Genomic DNA, 17,077 nt, shown 5'->3' with positions numbered 1-17,077 from the left:
AGTAAACGTCCTAGCTCAAGTAGGTTGGGTAGTGTCCTTTTCCTCTTTGGTTCTCAAGTCCAGCAAAGTAGATGTTCCCTTCACATGCCCAATCCTTCTCTGCACCCCACTCAGTCGCTGCCCTGGGTCAGGGCAGACCAGCATTTGGAGGTGCATCTGCAGAGTTTACCTCCCCTCCTGAGTTGAGGGGAGGGAAGGTAGAAGGCATCTCACCCACTCTGCTGGTCATTCGCCATCCACTTGCTCGCTGCTCTTGGGCTCCACTCAGCTGGCCATTTATTGCCCCTCCCTGCAGTATCTTCCACTAGCTTGTGATGGATTTGGCTCTGGGCCAAGCCTAGTGATTTCAGCTCTTGGCCCAAAGCACTGTCCAGCCGCAAGAGAATCCAGCATCCACTGGAGAACATTTACATATGAAAGAGACCCCTTATGGAGCCTCTCTTTAACTCTGTCATTGCAACAGTGGGGAGAAACAGGTTGGACCAGTCTTATGGCTCACACATGGAGGACATGCAGCCTGCTGGCCCCCTCCCCAGCTTCATCTATAGGGGTCTGAAAGAGCAGCCTATGTCCATCCAAGTGTATTTACATTGACAAGGTCTCTCCTTTTAACTGAGCTGAAAACAGTCTGACTTTTCTGCATTGTGCAACAACTGCATAATCACAATAATCTGCAAGCATTGGTGGTCATATCTTACAATGACTGCATTACTGTTAACATGGTTTGTGTCTCCCCACAACAGCTAAGTTCATTACAATGGGCAAAATACCATCTAATAGTTGAGTATCAAGCAGGCCTAAGCAAGCTGAATGAAGTGTATTTACATAACCACACCCAGGATTTCTGTCGCATTCCAGCATGAACTGTATTTACAAAACAGCCGTTGAATACCTAGCAGGTCTAAGCAAATTTAGTGGACATATCACACCCAGGATTCCTTTCCAATTCCAGCTGGCTGCAATAGAAGCATTGATTCAGACCCTCCTTACATAAACAAACCTTCAATAACTTCCTAGCCAGAAAATGTATTATCCATCCCATATATGTTTCCGTGCTTTTCATTGTCATTTACTATATTAGATCATACCATTTGCCTTGGTCCACTGCTCTGATCTCTTGATTACAGCTTCCCCATCTAGAAATTCTATAAATACATGCAAAGTGATCATTGTGTCTTGAAACTGGGTGGATGTTATTTAGAACTACCCCAGGGAAAGAGGAAATAGAAAAACAATGGCTCAGGGCCAGTTTGTGGTCCAAATTATGTGCTAGCATTAGGGATGTTAACTAGGGCTGTCAATTAATGCATGTTAATGCCTGTGATTAATGCAGGGCAGAATGAACATGTTAAATTTTTTAAACGCGCATTAATTGCAGATGTTTCCGTGGTGCTGCCCTCTTTGAAATGCCGGTGCAGCGTTTCAACGGGGCAGCGTGAGAGGAGCCCGGGATCAGCTGTGTGGTGCTGCGCCTTTGAAATGCCAAGTTGGCATTTTAAAGGGGCAGCACAACGCAGAGACTCCAGCTGGGGACTCCAGCTGACCCCAGCACTGCATCTTTGAAATGCTGCCATGGTGGCGTTTCAAAGGGACAGCGCCACACAACTGATCCTGGGTGCTTCCAAGGGGCAGCACAGCGTGGAGCCCAGCATCAGCTGGAGTCTTATTATTGTTTAACAGTGCAATTAATCACAGGATTAATTGTGATTCATTTTTTAAATCATGTGATTAATCACTATTAAATTTTTTAACCGCTTGACAGCCCTAATGTTAACAATTGTTTAAAAAGGTAACAGTGTAGCCACTGAAATCTTAGCAGTTACATGGTTACATGCACTGTGGGCTCTGCAGTATAAAGCTTAGCTTAGCTTTATACTGCAGAGCCCACAGCGAAACTTCCCCAGGAGCAGGGCTGCCTGGAACCTCCCCAGGAGTGGCAGCCCCTGGCAGCACAGTTCCCAGGAAGGAGACTTGGCTGCTCTGCTGCACCGAAACTGCCTCCCTGGGAGGCAGCTGAGTTTAACCGATACCATTAACCGATAAATTCTAACATCCCTAGCCTAGCACAAGATATAAAGAGTTTACCTGCATGACCCCCTGACTTTGGATCTGGGTGCCATTTAGTGGGGTTGGGGTGGGAGAAATCTGGTTCCACCTCCATCCCTCCAGATTAATATTCTTCATTTGCCATTTTCATTGTAAGGTTTATTTCATACTAGTAATATTACTTTGATACAAAAGATTGCCTGGGGATTCATGATTGGCTAATGTCCCTAGGCTTCACTATGTACCATCAGCTCCTCCCCCTGGCCATTAATCCTCTGGAAATTCCCTGTGTCTTACCTATTACTACTTTATTCAATTTTATGGTATAGTCAGACGATAAAAATGAGTTGGTATTTTATTTTCTTTCTCTCTAATAGCAAAGGCAAGGACCGAGTGGTGTGCTATTTATCAGAGTTAAGTGTTATGTATGCATCATTAGGTTTCAACTGAAAACTAAAACACTTACAAGAGAAGTCACACTTCTAAACTGCCCTGCATTTAAGGACAACATGTTGGTCAGCCCTACAATGTTCCAAAGCTAGACATAATATTTAAATACACATAGGTAAAATGTGCTATCGCAAAGCATTTTTCAAACATTAACTAAACATCACAACTCCCCATAGAGGCAGCACAGTATTGCAATTCTCATTTTACAGATGACAAAATAGGGCACAGAGAAGTGATTTGGCAAAGGAAACACAACTACGCAGTAATAGACAGGAATGGGACTACATTGTTTCTATTCAAGAATAATCAGAAATATTTGAATATAACGGTTTGAATTACAGTTTCTGAACTTTGTTTTGATGAAAAGAGAAATTATTTGTGAACTAACAGAAAGGGGAAGCCAGTCGCCAGATGGTTGCAATTCTAGTTTTACAACCCAGAAAAAAACAAACAAACAAAAAAGTGATTAAACAATACTTAACTTTTTTAAAACTTATATTCTTTTAAAAATACATTCTGGTGTATTTTATTGTTAATTGTTTTATCAAGAATATTGGGAATTATTTCCTGCTTGCTGAATAAAGTAGGTGCAGTTTTCTTGCATGGTCCAATTATGCCATGCTTACGCAGACTGAGTAGTGTCTTACTATACAAGCAGTCCACAACTGAAAATCAACGGGACTGCTCTTGATATGAGATTACTACAGTGGAAGTAAGGTTGAAGAATAAGGCCTTTAATATTTAAATCAGTTTTTGCTCTAGAAAGGATTAGTCTACAGAATGTAGGGGGCCAAAGTGTAAGCAGACACAACTCCATTGGCTTGAGCAGAATTGCACTGGCTTACACCAGAACTACATTTGATTCTGCACATTCAAATGGCTGACTGGAGGGATGTTAAATATCAACTATTGAACAGTTGATTAATCTCATGAATTCTTATTGGTTAGTCAACTATTCTGTAGTCCCCGGGGGTGGGGTTGGAAGCCAGTGTGCTCCAGCCCCACTCCCAAGCAGCCCCCTGCCACTCCATGCTGCTGCCTCTGTATCAGAGGCAGCAGCATGAATTTAGGCAACCCAGTTCAGTTCTGACTCGTGCTGGGTCCAGGAGCTCAGCCCTTCCCCTGGACAGGGGCTTCTGCCACCTTTCACTGCTGCCTCTGTGTCAGAGGCTGCAGCATGGGGTGCCAAACGGGAGCTGGTCCACAAGGGGAGACAGTTTAAAAACCAGCTCCTCTCATGGACCAGCCCCCTGCCTGTCACCCCCTGCTGATGCCTCTGATACAGAGGCAGCAGCGCAGGGTGGCAGTAGCCCCTGTCTAGAAGAGGGGCTGAGCTCCTGGATCCAGCACGAGCTGGAACTTAACTGGGTTGCCTACCCGCATGGCTCTAATACACTTTTAATGCAAAGCAGCAGTGGGGTAGGTCCTGGACCCAGCATGAGCCAGGATTGTGCTGGACTACTGGCCAGCCTGCTAAAAAATTTACTGGAAAGTGGGGCGGCTGCGGGGGGAGGGAGGGGGGATGCATGTAGTCTATAGCATTAACCTATAGGCTTTGGCTTATCGGTTAATCCAGAGGTTCTCAAACTTTGTGATACCGCAACCCCCCTCTAAGTTGCTCATGAACCCCCAGGGGGTCGAGACCCACAGTTTGAGAAACATGGGGTTAATCGGTTAAGCAACTACACTATTACATCCCTAGTTTTGACAGGCTGAACAGGGTGAAAAAAGTAGAGACAAGGTGTTTACCCAGTTCTTTATTCAATGACCTAAAATAATAGAGAATAGTTTGCAGTACGTAATAGTTAAACATTATGTGCATATAAAGGGCTACATTCTGAGCAGGTGTGAGCAGATACAATCTCTCTGACTTCAATAACACCAGAGATGAATTTAGCCCTGAAAGCTATCCAAGATTACTGACATGTTAATAATTGCACTTTAAAAGGATGTTTCTTTGGAGAATACAAAGACCTATATAGTCTGGAAGTAACATTCTGCATTTATAGTTCATATCTAGCACATTATAGCCAAGGATCTCAGCATGCTTTCTAAAAGTTGGGTAAGCATGGTGAAAACCTATTTTATAGAAATATACATTTCTATGACATCTTACTGGGTGAATTTAGCTCTCATGAAAGTGTGAGGCTAATGACAGTGACCTGAGCCAGGGCTAGCATGAGACCCCCCCATGTGCTGGGTTTCAAATGCAGTTCAGCTAACATACCTTAATCACAATGTGCAATATTCTTGCCATTTTAGTCCTGGCTTTCTCCAGAGTAGAGATTGTGCTTTATTCCAGGCTTCAGGACAGTTTTGTGAGGAATAAACCACTGAAGTTATTTTCACTTAAGTGAGGTATCCTGAAGTGAAAATCTGCACTTTGGGTCTGAATCTATGTCCCCTTAAAGCCAATTGCAAAGCTCTATTGACTTCATTCAGGTAGCATTTGACCTTTTTTGCTATTCCACCCATTGTAGTCCCTCCTTATACTTTTATTAGGCTAACTATGAAAAGAAATCCTACATTTTGAGACTGTGTAAGTTCACATTTGCCAGCTATTTGCCCTTCATATGAAAATAAAATTGGTATATTTTGAAACATGGAGAAGCATGGGGTTTTTTGCATTCAGGCTGAAACTCTGAAATCCTGCACAGAGTCTGAGGAACTAAGCTTTGAGTGGCTTTGGCACATGGAGAAATCTATCCCACCTCCCTAATGTGGAGACTGCAGTGCTGCAATAACAGTTATTATACAGCCACGCCTCTTAGCGGGGGTATTCCCAGCCACTGGATGTGTGTAATTGAGGATCTGGTGTTTCTGCATCTCAGAGAGCTTTACATGGGCCCTTAGTGAATGCTACCTCACTGATTAAATACAAGGAGCAGTGAGTGTGCTCTCTAGAGGGAAGATGCTGTCTATTTCCTGCCAAAGGGACAGCTGTGGGAGGGGAAGAGGGATTTTCAGCACTCAAGAACTTAAGACAAATCAAGGAGACTGGGATGCAAAGCATTTTAGGCTGTGTAAGATTGTTGTGCGGGGAAACATGAAGTTGTTCTGTTAGGGCAATACTGCTTTTCAAATGCTTGTGCAAATAAAATCCCTTAACCATTCCAGATTCTTTCAGGGAAAGAAGCATCATAAGTTTTTAAAAGACGTTTTCTGCACTGTCTTCTCTGAAAAACGTTGACCAAAACATTACTCGCACACTAACACACATTAACTTAGAACAGTTCAGCTCAGTGATGGGAAGGGCTTCCCCTTGACACCAGGAAAATAAGTCACTTTTGGTCCCTTGTGTTTTGTTTCATATATCAAATCACAGTATAGGCAAGTGATGGGGCTCAGGAAGCATTTAAGATTTATTTGATTTTTAGAAAGGGAGCAGTTCCCTGATCTCCAGCTCTGGGGGAAGAGGTAAGGGAAAGCAGGAGGAGCTTTTAGAGGAGGAATCTATAATTAACAACCCATCAGAAAGGGAAATTTGCCTTTCAGCTTATTATTTAAATGGAGGCATTTGTTTGAGAGCGTATCTTGCTCCAGGGGCTTCTATGCATCCTTGATGTAGCCCTGAAGATTCCTCTATTCCCTACTCTCTCCACCCCCCACCATCTCCATACACATTTTAAAACACTTCCCAGCCAGTCTTCTCCCCACTGAGGCTTCTAGTGTCAACCATCCTTTTGGCTAAGAACTGGAAGGCATTTCCTTTGGAACCCATCGGTACTGCTCCTTTATCCTCCTAGGGCTCACTGCTGCGTGATGTGAGATACCTCCTCCCGTATCTCCTCTCGTACCTCAGGGCTGTTTGCATTTCCTTTGCTATACTTCCAGCCACTCTTGGCCCTGGAAATCAAGAGGCTGCAATCTTAGTCTTAGACTAGAAGTTTTCCATAGATTCTTTTTAACCCACAGTGTATGCATCCAGGTGCATGTCAGCTCTAATGGAGTTGACAGCAGCAAGGGTTTTTAGGTTAGTGGTTGAAGAACACACTTATAATGAGTGAAGTAATTGAATAAATGCTGACAATTTGATATGGAAAATGCAGGATCAGCTAGCTTTAGAAGGTTGAGTTGTACTTTTTCTCTCTCCTCTTTACACTGGAATAAACATATTTATGTTTTACTGAGCAGGTGATCTGTTCAGCTGCACATGCTGATTGCTAAATAATTGACCCAGTTATGCAAATATTGCACTCACATCATTGGAGCTTAATAAATACATAGATAACCAATTCCAACACTCCACTCTCCCTTTAGGTAAATCCTGGTTGAATAAGCTAGTCAATATTATGCCCAGTTCTGTCACCAATCATGGCAATAATGTCCATCATATTGGCAATAATGTCCAAATAAAGGTCAAAATGCCTTGGCCAGACATGAAAGAAAGAGTCCATTTTAGCTGGTCAAGGTTGAATGTCTAGTCTGGCACTCTCGGGACCTGACCGGTGCCAAACCAGAACATTTGCCGAACCACAGGAAGTCAATATTGTCTAGCAGCATTACCAACACTTCCACTGCTTGCTGGGGTCTTAGAAGACATTTAGGGGTCAATCAGAGCTAAATAAAGGGGATCCCCTCTCATGAGCACCCTTTGGTAGCCAGGAGTGTGTCTGCACCTTCTCTGCTCAGCTGTTCTCTGGGAGTGGAAGTGTCCCATAAGTCCTTCTGGTCAGTTGTCTGGGACCAAGCTTTTTCTTACCCCCCTCTTGTGGCTGCTGTGGGGACTGCCTAAGCTTCCCCACTCTTCTGGGTCCCAGCCCAGGGACTATGTAAGTAGCAGTTGCCTGCTGAGTATCAATGGAATCTGTTGCTTTCTCATTCCCTGAGCCACTTCCCCAGGAAGCTGCTCTGTCCAGCCCTTTATCTTGGGTCTTTGCAGTCAAGTTCTCCCTGGACTCTGTCCATGGTTCTGCAAGGTGTCACTGTCAGTTACTGGCTAGTCTTCAGCAACTGGTAGGGTTATGTTCTTATGTTGTCAGGTGTCCAGTATTCAACTGGACAGTCCGGTTTTTTGGCCCTCGGTCCGGTAAAAAATTCAGAAAATATCAGACACGTGCAATGTCCAGTATTTTCTGGTTTTCCGGCTGGGCACCCGATGGAAGCTTGGCGGGCGGGGCAGGTGGAGGTTGGAATGGCTGGGAGGCGGGGCGCGATTGGTGCTGGGAGCCTCTGGTTGCATCTGAGATAGGAGTGACACCTTGGGGGGAGAAGCCCTGTCCATGCTCCTGAGCGCTATTCAAGCACATTGTGGAGTGGTAACTGGACTTGCTCGTACTTCGCCGGGACTGTGCGTGGGACAGGCAGCGCCCTGGGATCTGCATGTGCCTTGGTCAGTCCTGCTCCCCGTCAGCCAATTCTTTCCTCCTCCCCCCGCTTCCCTCCCCGGCCAGCCCCGCTCCCCCTGATCCCTCCTGACCAGCCCCGCTCCCCCTGACCTCCTCTCAGCCAGCCCTGCTTCCTGCCGGCTGGTTCTCCTCCTCCCAATCTCCCCTGGCTGGCCCCGCTCCGCCGACCCCACCCCTGATCTCTCTCGGCCAGCCCCGCTCCCCTCCTGGCTGGTCCCTCCCTTCCACCCCCCGATCAAGAGTGTCCGGTATTTTTTCTGAAGCTACTTGGTAACCCTAGCCTCTGGACCTGAGATCTGACCTGGTCTGAAGTGCTGCTATTCCCCCAGTCAGACCTTAGGTCTGCCTGGGTCAAACTCCAGCAAGGAACTGCCAGGCTTTGGCCCAGCAACTTCTTTTATATCAGCTTGCTGGACTCTGATTGAGTGCCGGAGAAGCCACTCCAGTCTACTTGGAGGACCTCTTTTCTGCTCTTCTACCTGGGGTGGGGTGTGGTAAGGCCTACAGCCCCCAGCAGGGGGCATCAGGCCTACTCCACCCCCTCACAAAAAGTAAAAAACACTAAGAGCCAAGATGGTGGCTGAAAACCATGGGAAACTTGGCCACACCGATAAGTGGACATCCAACTAACTAAAATCATGCTGGATCATGGATGTTATGGGACCAAAGAGTGCTGGACTAGAGAGGTTCAACCTGTATAATGAAAGTTAATTATAGAATGCATCAAGGGCCAGGAATCTATACTTACAGTTGAGACAAGTTGAGTTTCGTACTCAAAGATGAGACCTTATATGTGTACAGCCGCTCCCCGAGTTACGACCAACTCCACTTACAACCAAAGTGGTCGTAAATGCAGATCCGAGTTACAAACGGCGATCCACGCTTACAAACAGCACAACCAACAAGTGTTGGTCCGTAACTTGTTCATAACTCGGGAAGCGGCTGTACATGTGTAAGTGTCTATACCTAGAGAGAGGAAGAGAGCTTAATACATTATTATCTGGTGTCTTTAGATAAGCTCACGATCATTTCAGACCCAAGTTATCAAGTATTATATGGCCAAAATATAAGTTTCTTTTATGTTTATATTTTACTTAGCACACTCTGTAAAATACCTATTTGTGATTTAACAGGGAATATATTTTGTGAAAGAATTAGTCCTATGTTTTTCCTATCTTCACTAGGTTAGTGTGTTGGGGTATGTCTACACTACAGCGCTAATTCGAACTAACTTAATTCGAATTAGTTAATTCGAACTAAGGTAATTTGAACTAGTGCATCTAGACCTAAAAACTAGTTCGAATTAGCATTTTGCTAATTCAAACTAGCATATCCACATTGAGTGGACCCTGAACCGAGGTTAAGGATGGCCAGAAGCAGTGCCGGCAGGGCATCAGATTAGGATTTAGAGCATGGAGCTGCTGTCTCAGGCTAGCCAAGGGCTGTGCTTAAAGGGACCCGACCCCCACCCTGGACAGACAGTTCTCAGGGGTTCCCCACTCGCTTGTCTACCTCGATGAGGGACAGCAAAGCAGTTCTGGCTTGGAGTGCCCTGAATGCCCACACTCGGCACATCACAGCACTCGGCCATCAGCCCGGCTGCACTTGCTGCAGGCTGCCATCCGGGGGGGTGTGTGTCAATTGGGGGGCTGCAGGAGAGCTTCCACCCCGAGGAGCCCATAGAGCCACCCCAGTCCTCCCCATTGGAGGCTCGTACCCCATTCTTCCCTCACTTACCCCTCCTTAGCCCCCCTTCCTGATGTACAAAATAAAAGACGTGTGTTCAAAAATAGAAACTCTCTTTATTAAACAAAACTCGGGGTGGGGGGGCATTAACCTCTGGGGAGACTGGGAAAAGGAGGTGGGAGAGGGGAAGAGAGAGGCTGGGAGAGGGGAGGGCAACTAAAATGATCAGGGTTTTGGAACAGGTCCCATATGAAGAGAGGCTAAAGAGACTGGGACTTTTCAGCTTAGAAAAGAGGAGACTGAGGGGGGATATGATAGAGGTACATAGAATCATGAGTAGTGTGGAGAGGGTGAATAAAGAAAAGTTCTTCATTAGTTCCCATAATAGAAGGACTAGAGGACACCAAATGAAATTAATGGGTAGCAGGCTTCAAACTAATAACAAAAAATTCTTCTTCACAAAGCAAATAGTCAACCTGTGGAACTCCTTGCTGCAGGAGGCTGTGAAGGCTAGAACTAGAACAGAGTTTAAAGAGAAGTTAAATAAATCCATGGAGGTTGGGTTCATAGAGTGGTATTAGCCAAGGGGTAGAAATGGTGTCCCTGGCCTCTGTTTGTGGAAGGCTGGAGATGGATGGCACGAGACAAATGGCTTGGTCATTGTCTTCGGTCCATCCCCTGCAGGGTACCTACTGTTGGCCGCAGTTAGCAGACAGGCTACTGGGCTAGATGGACCTTTGTTCTGACCCAGTACGGCCATTCTTATGTTTTTATGTTCTAAGCTCAGGGCTCAGGGTCGGGGGTCTCACTGGACCACCTTGATTTTCATGCAAACCTGCTCCTGGGTGGCCAGGCTGGCAGCTATCCTGCCCTAGATGGCCACTTTCCTGTGCCTAGTGCGGAGGACGTGGATGAGGTCCACGATGTCCACACTGGACCAGGTGGGCGCCCGCCTCTTGCGGCCCCGGGCAGGCTCCTGGGAGCCACTAGCCTGGTCCCGGGAAGAGGCGGAGGGCTGGGTGGCAGCGGGTGGCTGGCTCGTGCCATGCCAGGTGTAGGGTCTGCTGGCTGGGTGCTGGCAGGCTTGCACCTGGCACGGGCACCGTAGCCAGCCCGTGCCCCTTTAAGGGCTCCGGGGCCGGGAGGGGGGCAGACAAGTTTCCCTGGTGGTGCCCAGAGTGGCCACCAGGGCAAGCTGGGAAGGGCTAGCCTCCCACTAGTTCGAATTAAGTGGCTACACAGCCCTTAATTCGAACTATTTAATTCGAACTAGGCATTAGTCCTCGTAGAATGAGGTTTACCTAGTTCGAATTAAGCGCTCTGCTAGTTAGAATTACGTTCGAACTAGCGGTTTGTATGTGTAGCGCCTATCAAAGTTAATTCGAACTAACGCCTGTTAGTTTGAATTAACTTTGTAGTGTAGACATACTGAGGGTGTGTCTATGGGATTGGCTAATTTAACTTTCCTGTATTACTGGTTAAGAGGTGCAATGTATTTCACTTGTCTGGTGGATTTCAGAAACAACTGTTACTTCTCTCTACTACAAACTTCAAATGGAAAGCAACAACTTCAGATGGAAGGCGACAACCAAGTGGAGTTAACTGTTGCAAATGAGAAAGGATGAACAGTAGCCATGGATTGTGGAATCCTTACAAATCATTGGGTCTACTTGTGTAAATCACGGGTGCAGAATCAGGCTCATAATTTTATTCCTGCACTTAATCATTCAGCCTCATCTGGGTTTTTTGTATGTTTTTGTGGGCTGGTATAGGGATATAAGTGCTGTAAGTATTACTGTTAGAGAGTTCAGGATCTGGTTCATAGTTTGTAAAGCACATTGGGACTCTTTGGCATGAAAGGCCCTATGTAAATATAAATTACTTGGGGTTTGACTTGCCATTCAGTTATACTAGTTTAACTTCCTTAATTTCAGTACATGGACTCCTGGTTTTCAGTGATGCAATGAGAGCCTAAGGGCTGAGGTTTACATATTTTTTCTTATATTTTAGGTATTATTTTTATACTCAATGGCAAAGTAATAACTATTTTGTCTGCTTAGGAGGGAGGGTGTGTGTGTGTGTGTGTGTGTGTGTGTGTGTGTGTGTGTGTGTGTGTGTGTGTGTGTGTGTGTGTGTGTGTGTGTCAGAGAGAGAGAGAGACACAGAGATCCAGTACTGACTAAATTGAGCTTTGTCTCTCAAATTTCATTTTGAAATAGATACACAAAGCCAGCTGACCTAGTGAAGATAGGAAAAACATAAAACTAATTCTTTTGCAAAATAAATTCCCTGTTAAATCACATATAAATATAGGTAAACTAAAATTAAAATCAGCTGCAAAAAAAATGAATGTGAAATACAAATAAGAGAAGCATGAGATGTTTTCCCTTGTTTTTGTAACTCGTGGTCGCAGTGTGTAAAAGTCTATTGCATGGCAACTGCATTCACACTTCTCTATAATAAAATATCCTAGCAGATGGACTCACTATTAAAGTGTATCCCCTAAATTTGCATATTTCATATTCATAACAAGATGGCACTAAGTACACATGGGATAAACAAGGTTGATATTAACACAGTAGCATCAGATTAATGAAGGGGTGAAAGGATGCTGGTTTAGCCCCCTTCCCCCTCCCCAAACTGCTAGGAACCCAGTTTCTCATATTAATAAACACAACTCAGTCCAACTCCCACTGAAATCATGTGAAAGACTTTCACTGATTTGAAATGCAGTTGGCTTGGGCTCCTAGATGTGTTTAAGATGGGTACTTTATAAATATTAAAGATGATAATATTATGGAATAATAGAGACAAGCTCAAAGCTCAGTGTATTTGGATCTGGACTGTGAAGACCCCAGAGTTTGAAACTAGTCAAATCAGAGGGTTTGCTCCAGCCTACTCTGAAATTAGGGGTCTATCTGGAATTCAGATTTTGATTTGGGTTCAGATTCCAAGCAGCCGCAAAGTTCATGTGTGTTCAGATCTTGCAGGAAGAAGACTCCATCTATAATTTAATAAAGTAATGTCCTATCTAACAGTGGGTGTTTAAAAAGGGATGTTTTAGAGTCTGAAATCATGATGCCCAGATTTCCTAAGAGGCTTTGGTGTTGTGATGCTGAGCATTGCAACACTTAACTTTTACGTGCCTAGAAAAATCACAGAAAAAACAATGTGATTCACAAAACCTGAGGCAGGTGCCTCCTACCCCTATACAGTTAATGGAGGGGGAATAGGCACCTTAGAATGTTTGCCACAAAAGCCAGCATGGCGGTGGGGAGTTGCCTAAGCTAGTCAATGGGAGATGATGATAAATCATAGCATCATAGATACTAGAACTGGAAGGGACCTTGAGAGGTCATCAAGTCCAGTCCCCTATCCTCACAGCAGGACCCAGTACTGTCAGACCATCCCTGATAGTTGTCTATCTAACCTCCTCTTAAATATCTCCAGAGATGGAGATTCCACAACCTCCCTAGGCAACTTATTCCAGTGTTTAATCACCCTGACAGGAAGTTTTTCCTAATGTCCAACCTAAACCTCCCTTGCTGCAGTTTAAGCCCATTGCTTCTTGTCCTAACCTCAGAGGCCAAGGAGAACAATTTTTCTCCTTCCTGCTTGTGATGCCCTTTTAGACACCTGAAAACTACTATCGTGTCCCCTCTCGGTCTTCTTTCCAAACTAAACATGCCCAATTCTTTCAGTCATCCTGAGAGGGAAGTGTCCTAAGCCTGGGCTCTCACACAGGGCCGGCCTGAGCCATTTTGGAGCCCTGGGCCCCAGGCAGGCAGTCTGTCCCCCTGGGGCATACGGGCAGGCACACAGTGCATGCGCTGCCCAGCCACTGCTGCTGGGGCGCAGCCCTGGGCCGCCTGGGCGGGCTGCGTGTGGCCGTGCAGGGCCCTGCGGCCGCAGGGGGGAAGGGCACTGCTGGGGTTAACGTGGCCTCCACCCCAGGTGGCCACTGCAGCCCACCGGAAGCCGGGAGCGTGGTGCCTGATGGCAGCTATAAGGGGCGCTGTGCGCCCCTTATAGCTGCCATCAGGCACCCCCCCTCGGTTGGCGCCCTGGGAAGCTGCCCGGCTCGCCCACCCCTTAGTCCGGCTCTGCTCTCACATACAGATAAGTAGCAGGGAGGGTATGTCTACACTACCCCGCTAGTTCGAACTAGCGGGGTAATGTATGCATACCGCACTTGCTAATGAAGCCCGGGATTTGAATTTCCCGGGCTTCATTAGCATAAGCGGGGAGCCGCCATTTTTAAATCCCCGCTGCTTCGAACCCCGTGTAGCGCGGCTACACGGGGCTCGAACTAGGTAGTTCGGACTAGGGTCCTATTCCGAACTACCGGTACACCTCGTGAAATGAGGTGTACCGGTAGTTCGGAATAGGCACCCTAGTCCGAACTACCTAGTTCGAGCCCCGTGTAGCCGCGCTACACGGGGTTCGAAGCAGCGGGGATTTAAAAATGGCGGCTCCCCGCTTATGCTAATGAAGCCCGGGAAATTCAAATCCCGGGCTTCATTAGCAAGTGCGGTATGCATACATTACCCTCCTAGTTCGAACTAGGAGGGTAGTGTAGACATACCCGGACTGGTTAGGAAGGACACGGGGGCAGGAGGAAGAGCCCACCAGCCATGTGATCACCCACCTATGTGATTCGGCAGCACTGGAGAAGGGCAGGGACAACAGCCCCTCTCCCCGCCCCAAGCCCCACCTCTTTCCATCCCTGCTGTGCCTCTTTCCTCATGCTTCCTGCCCCAGCGATGCAGCCCAGAGGATTAGCAGGTTGGGCACCTGCAACAGGGGACCAGCAACCTCCCCTCCCTCCCGCACTCACTGGCAGCAGCAGGGGAAACAAAGAGATGCAGCTCTGCTCCCTGGCTGCTGGCCACATTGCTCCATTTCCCTTCTGTCCCTTCTCCGAGTGATGTGCTGGCATCTGAGGAGCGGAGCCACATGCTCTGCAACCATTCTGCACTTGCTCAGCCTGTAGTTGAACTGCTCGTTACTGCGGTCCAGGTTACCTATGTACGGCGTCATGAGCAACAGGAGCAAGGGGTAGGCTGGGTCTCCAAAGATGTTCAATGCCTCCGATGTTAGTTTTCCCATCTTGGAAGAAAGTTCAAGCTTGCAGCTTTCGGAAAAGACAGGAGTTCCTAAAGATGTGTGCAACATGCACCTTTCCTGGCCATCCTATGTTGAGGTCGGTGAAATGACTCGTGATCCACCAGTGCCTGCGCACCCTTGAGAAGTACCCCTTGCAGTTTATGTACTCCTTGGCCAGGTGCCAGGTTGCCAATACGTCCTGCACATTTCCCAGAGTCACTACCTTCTGTAGCAGATGGGTATTGGTTGCATTGGCTATATGGATCACAAGTTCACAACAGCCCCCACTCTTGTAGATTTTCCCTCTCCGAACTGATTCCCACCTGACTGGTAGCTGTCTGGTGTTGCAAGCTTCTACAGGGCTATTGCCACTTGCTTCTCCACTGTCCAAGTGGGTTTTATTCTGGTATTCCTGCACGTCAGGGCGGGGGACAGCAATTTGGAAACTTCCATGGAAGTAGCCTTACGCGTGGAAAAAGTTTTACATCTATTGCTGATCATCCCATAGCTGCATAACTAAGCAGCCCCACCTAACTGGGTTTGTCTCACGGCAAACTGATGTTTCAGTGTATCAAGATAATTGAAGGCCAGTGGCATTTGCCAGTTGCGCAAGTGCTTCACAGAAGAGTATGTTTATGGCCGCCTGAGATTCTTCCTCATTTCAGCGGGCCCTTGATACACTCTGGATATATTCCAGCATAAAGCGTGCCATGGTTAATATGGTTCAGGGGGTAGCCAAGTTAGTCTGTACAGGATAAACTTAAAAAAAACAACAAAGAGTTTGCTCATGCAAAGAGTTTGCTCATGCAATCTACATGTTTTGTTAGTCATGGTTAACATGACAGCCAGAGCACTTTGCTGTGACCGGGTTCCATGCTTACCCTACAGTAGCGTCTGCATGGATAACCAGGGGGAAAAAAGGGTGTGAAAAGACTGTTTGCTGTTGCTTCAAGTAAGCGGGGAGGGAGGAGAGGAGTGCATTATGGGACGTTGATGACACACGTACCCAGAACCACCTGCTGCACAGTTTTGGTCCCAGCATTCATTGGGAGCACAACCCAGAATGCAGAGAACTAGCCGGAATTGTGGGATAGCTATACACAGTTCATCGCTCTCCAAGTCAATGGTAGCCACCCCACTGGGGACGTGCTACATCGAACTACATTGAATTCTTGCACAAAGTGGGGACATGTGACTTTACAAAATTGGGTGCCAGAAAATCGACCTGAATAAATTTGACATTATCTCTGAGTGTAGACAAAGCCCCAGTGACACCAGTGCTAAAATTATGTCAGCTATGCAAAAGAAGCATTAGTATCAGCACAATCTTACCAGCCATCCATACTGAGTGAATCCTGGACTCATTAGAATCAATGGAAGTTTTGCCACTGAATTTAGTGGGGCCAGCGTTGCTCCCATTAGATCTATTGTAAAGGTAAGTACGCAAGTACAGGCTGAAACTCCCAAATCTGGGACTCTGGTCCAACAACATCCATGATCCGGAAGGAAGGACTGTAGATGTTGCTGGACAAGAGAGCCCTGGAGACGAGGAGTACAAGCCAGCTAGGAGTTCTGTGGGTGCTGGTGAGCCCCAGCTGGGCTGGCAGGAGCTGATCCTCCGGAGTATGAGGAGTCCAGCCCTGGGGAGCCCCTGCTGGTGGGGCAGGTGCTGGCCGGGAGGAATTCCCGGTCCCAGCTGGGAACCCAGGCAGCAGCTGAGCCAGCAGCGGATGAAGGGAATCCCCACCCAGGAACCCCAGTGGAAGCAGGGCCAGTGGTGGTTGGGGGGTGGGGAGAGGAATCCCAGCAGGAATGGGGCCAGCAGCAGCTGGGGGGGGGGGATTCCTGGTGAGAGCAGGACCGGTGGTGGCCAGAGGGAAGCCCCGGTCCAGAACTCCATCGGCAGCGGAGCCAGTAGGAAGCCTCGTCCCCCAGCCGGAGGCAGCTGACCCAGCATGGGGCCAGCAGTGGGGAGGGAAGCCCAGGCTCTGGGGACACCCACAGCTCAGAGAGGGGCTTTGACGTCTCCTGGTCAGGCAAACTGTGGTTCGGGACCACTCAGGTCCAGAGGGTGCCGGACCAAGGAGGTCCAACCTGTAGCAATGTGGGATCAGGAGGAAATACGGTAGCCATCCATGTATAGTTCTTGTAACAATGATATTCCTGGCTTATATACATGAGAGTGGAGGTCTTGATTCCCCACTCAAGACAAACTTTTTACAATTTTTGCAAGATTTATTTTGTTAGATTTTTGTTCTTTCAGTCTTAAAACCTACCAAGTTAAACTGAATGAATAATGAACTAGAGACTATCATGGTGGGTTCTCTAGAAATGCCTGAGAGAAACAGATATTGAAATCCACCAACTCATTGATCAGGTGGATTGGAGATGTTTAAATAATGTTTTGTTTTGAAGTGTATATTCCTGTTTTAAATATACTT

Source organism: Pelodiscus sinensis, chromosome 22 (assembly GCF_049634645.1).
Source record: "Pelodiscus sinensis isolate JC-2024 chromosome 22, ASM4963464v1, whole genome shotgun sequence".
NCBI lineage: Eukaryota > Metazoa > Chordata > Testudines > Trionychidae > Pelodiscus > Pelodiscus sinensis.
Note: the sequence above shows the minus strand (reverse complement) of the source record.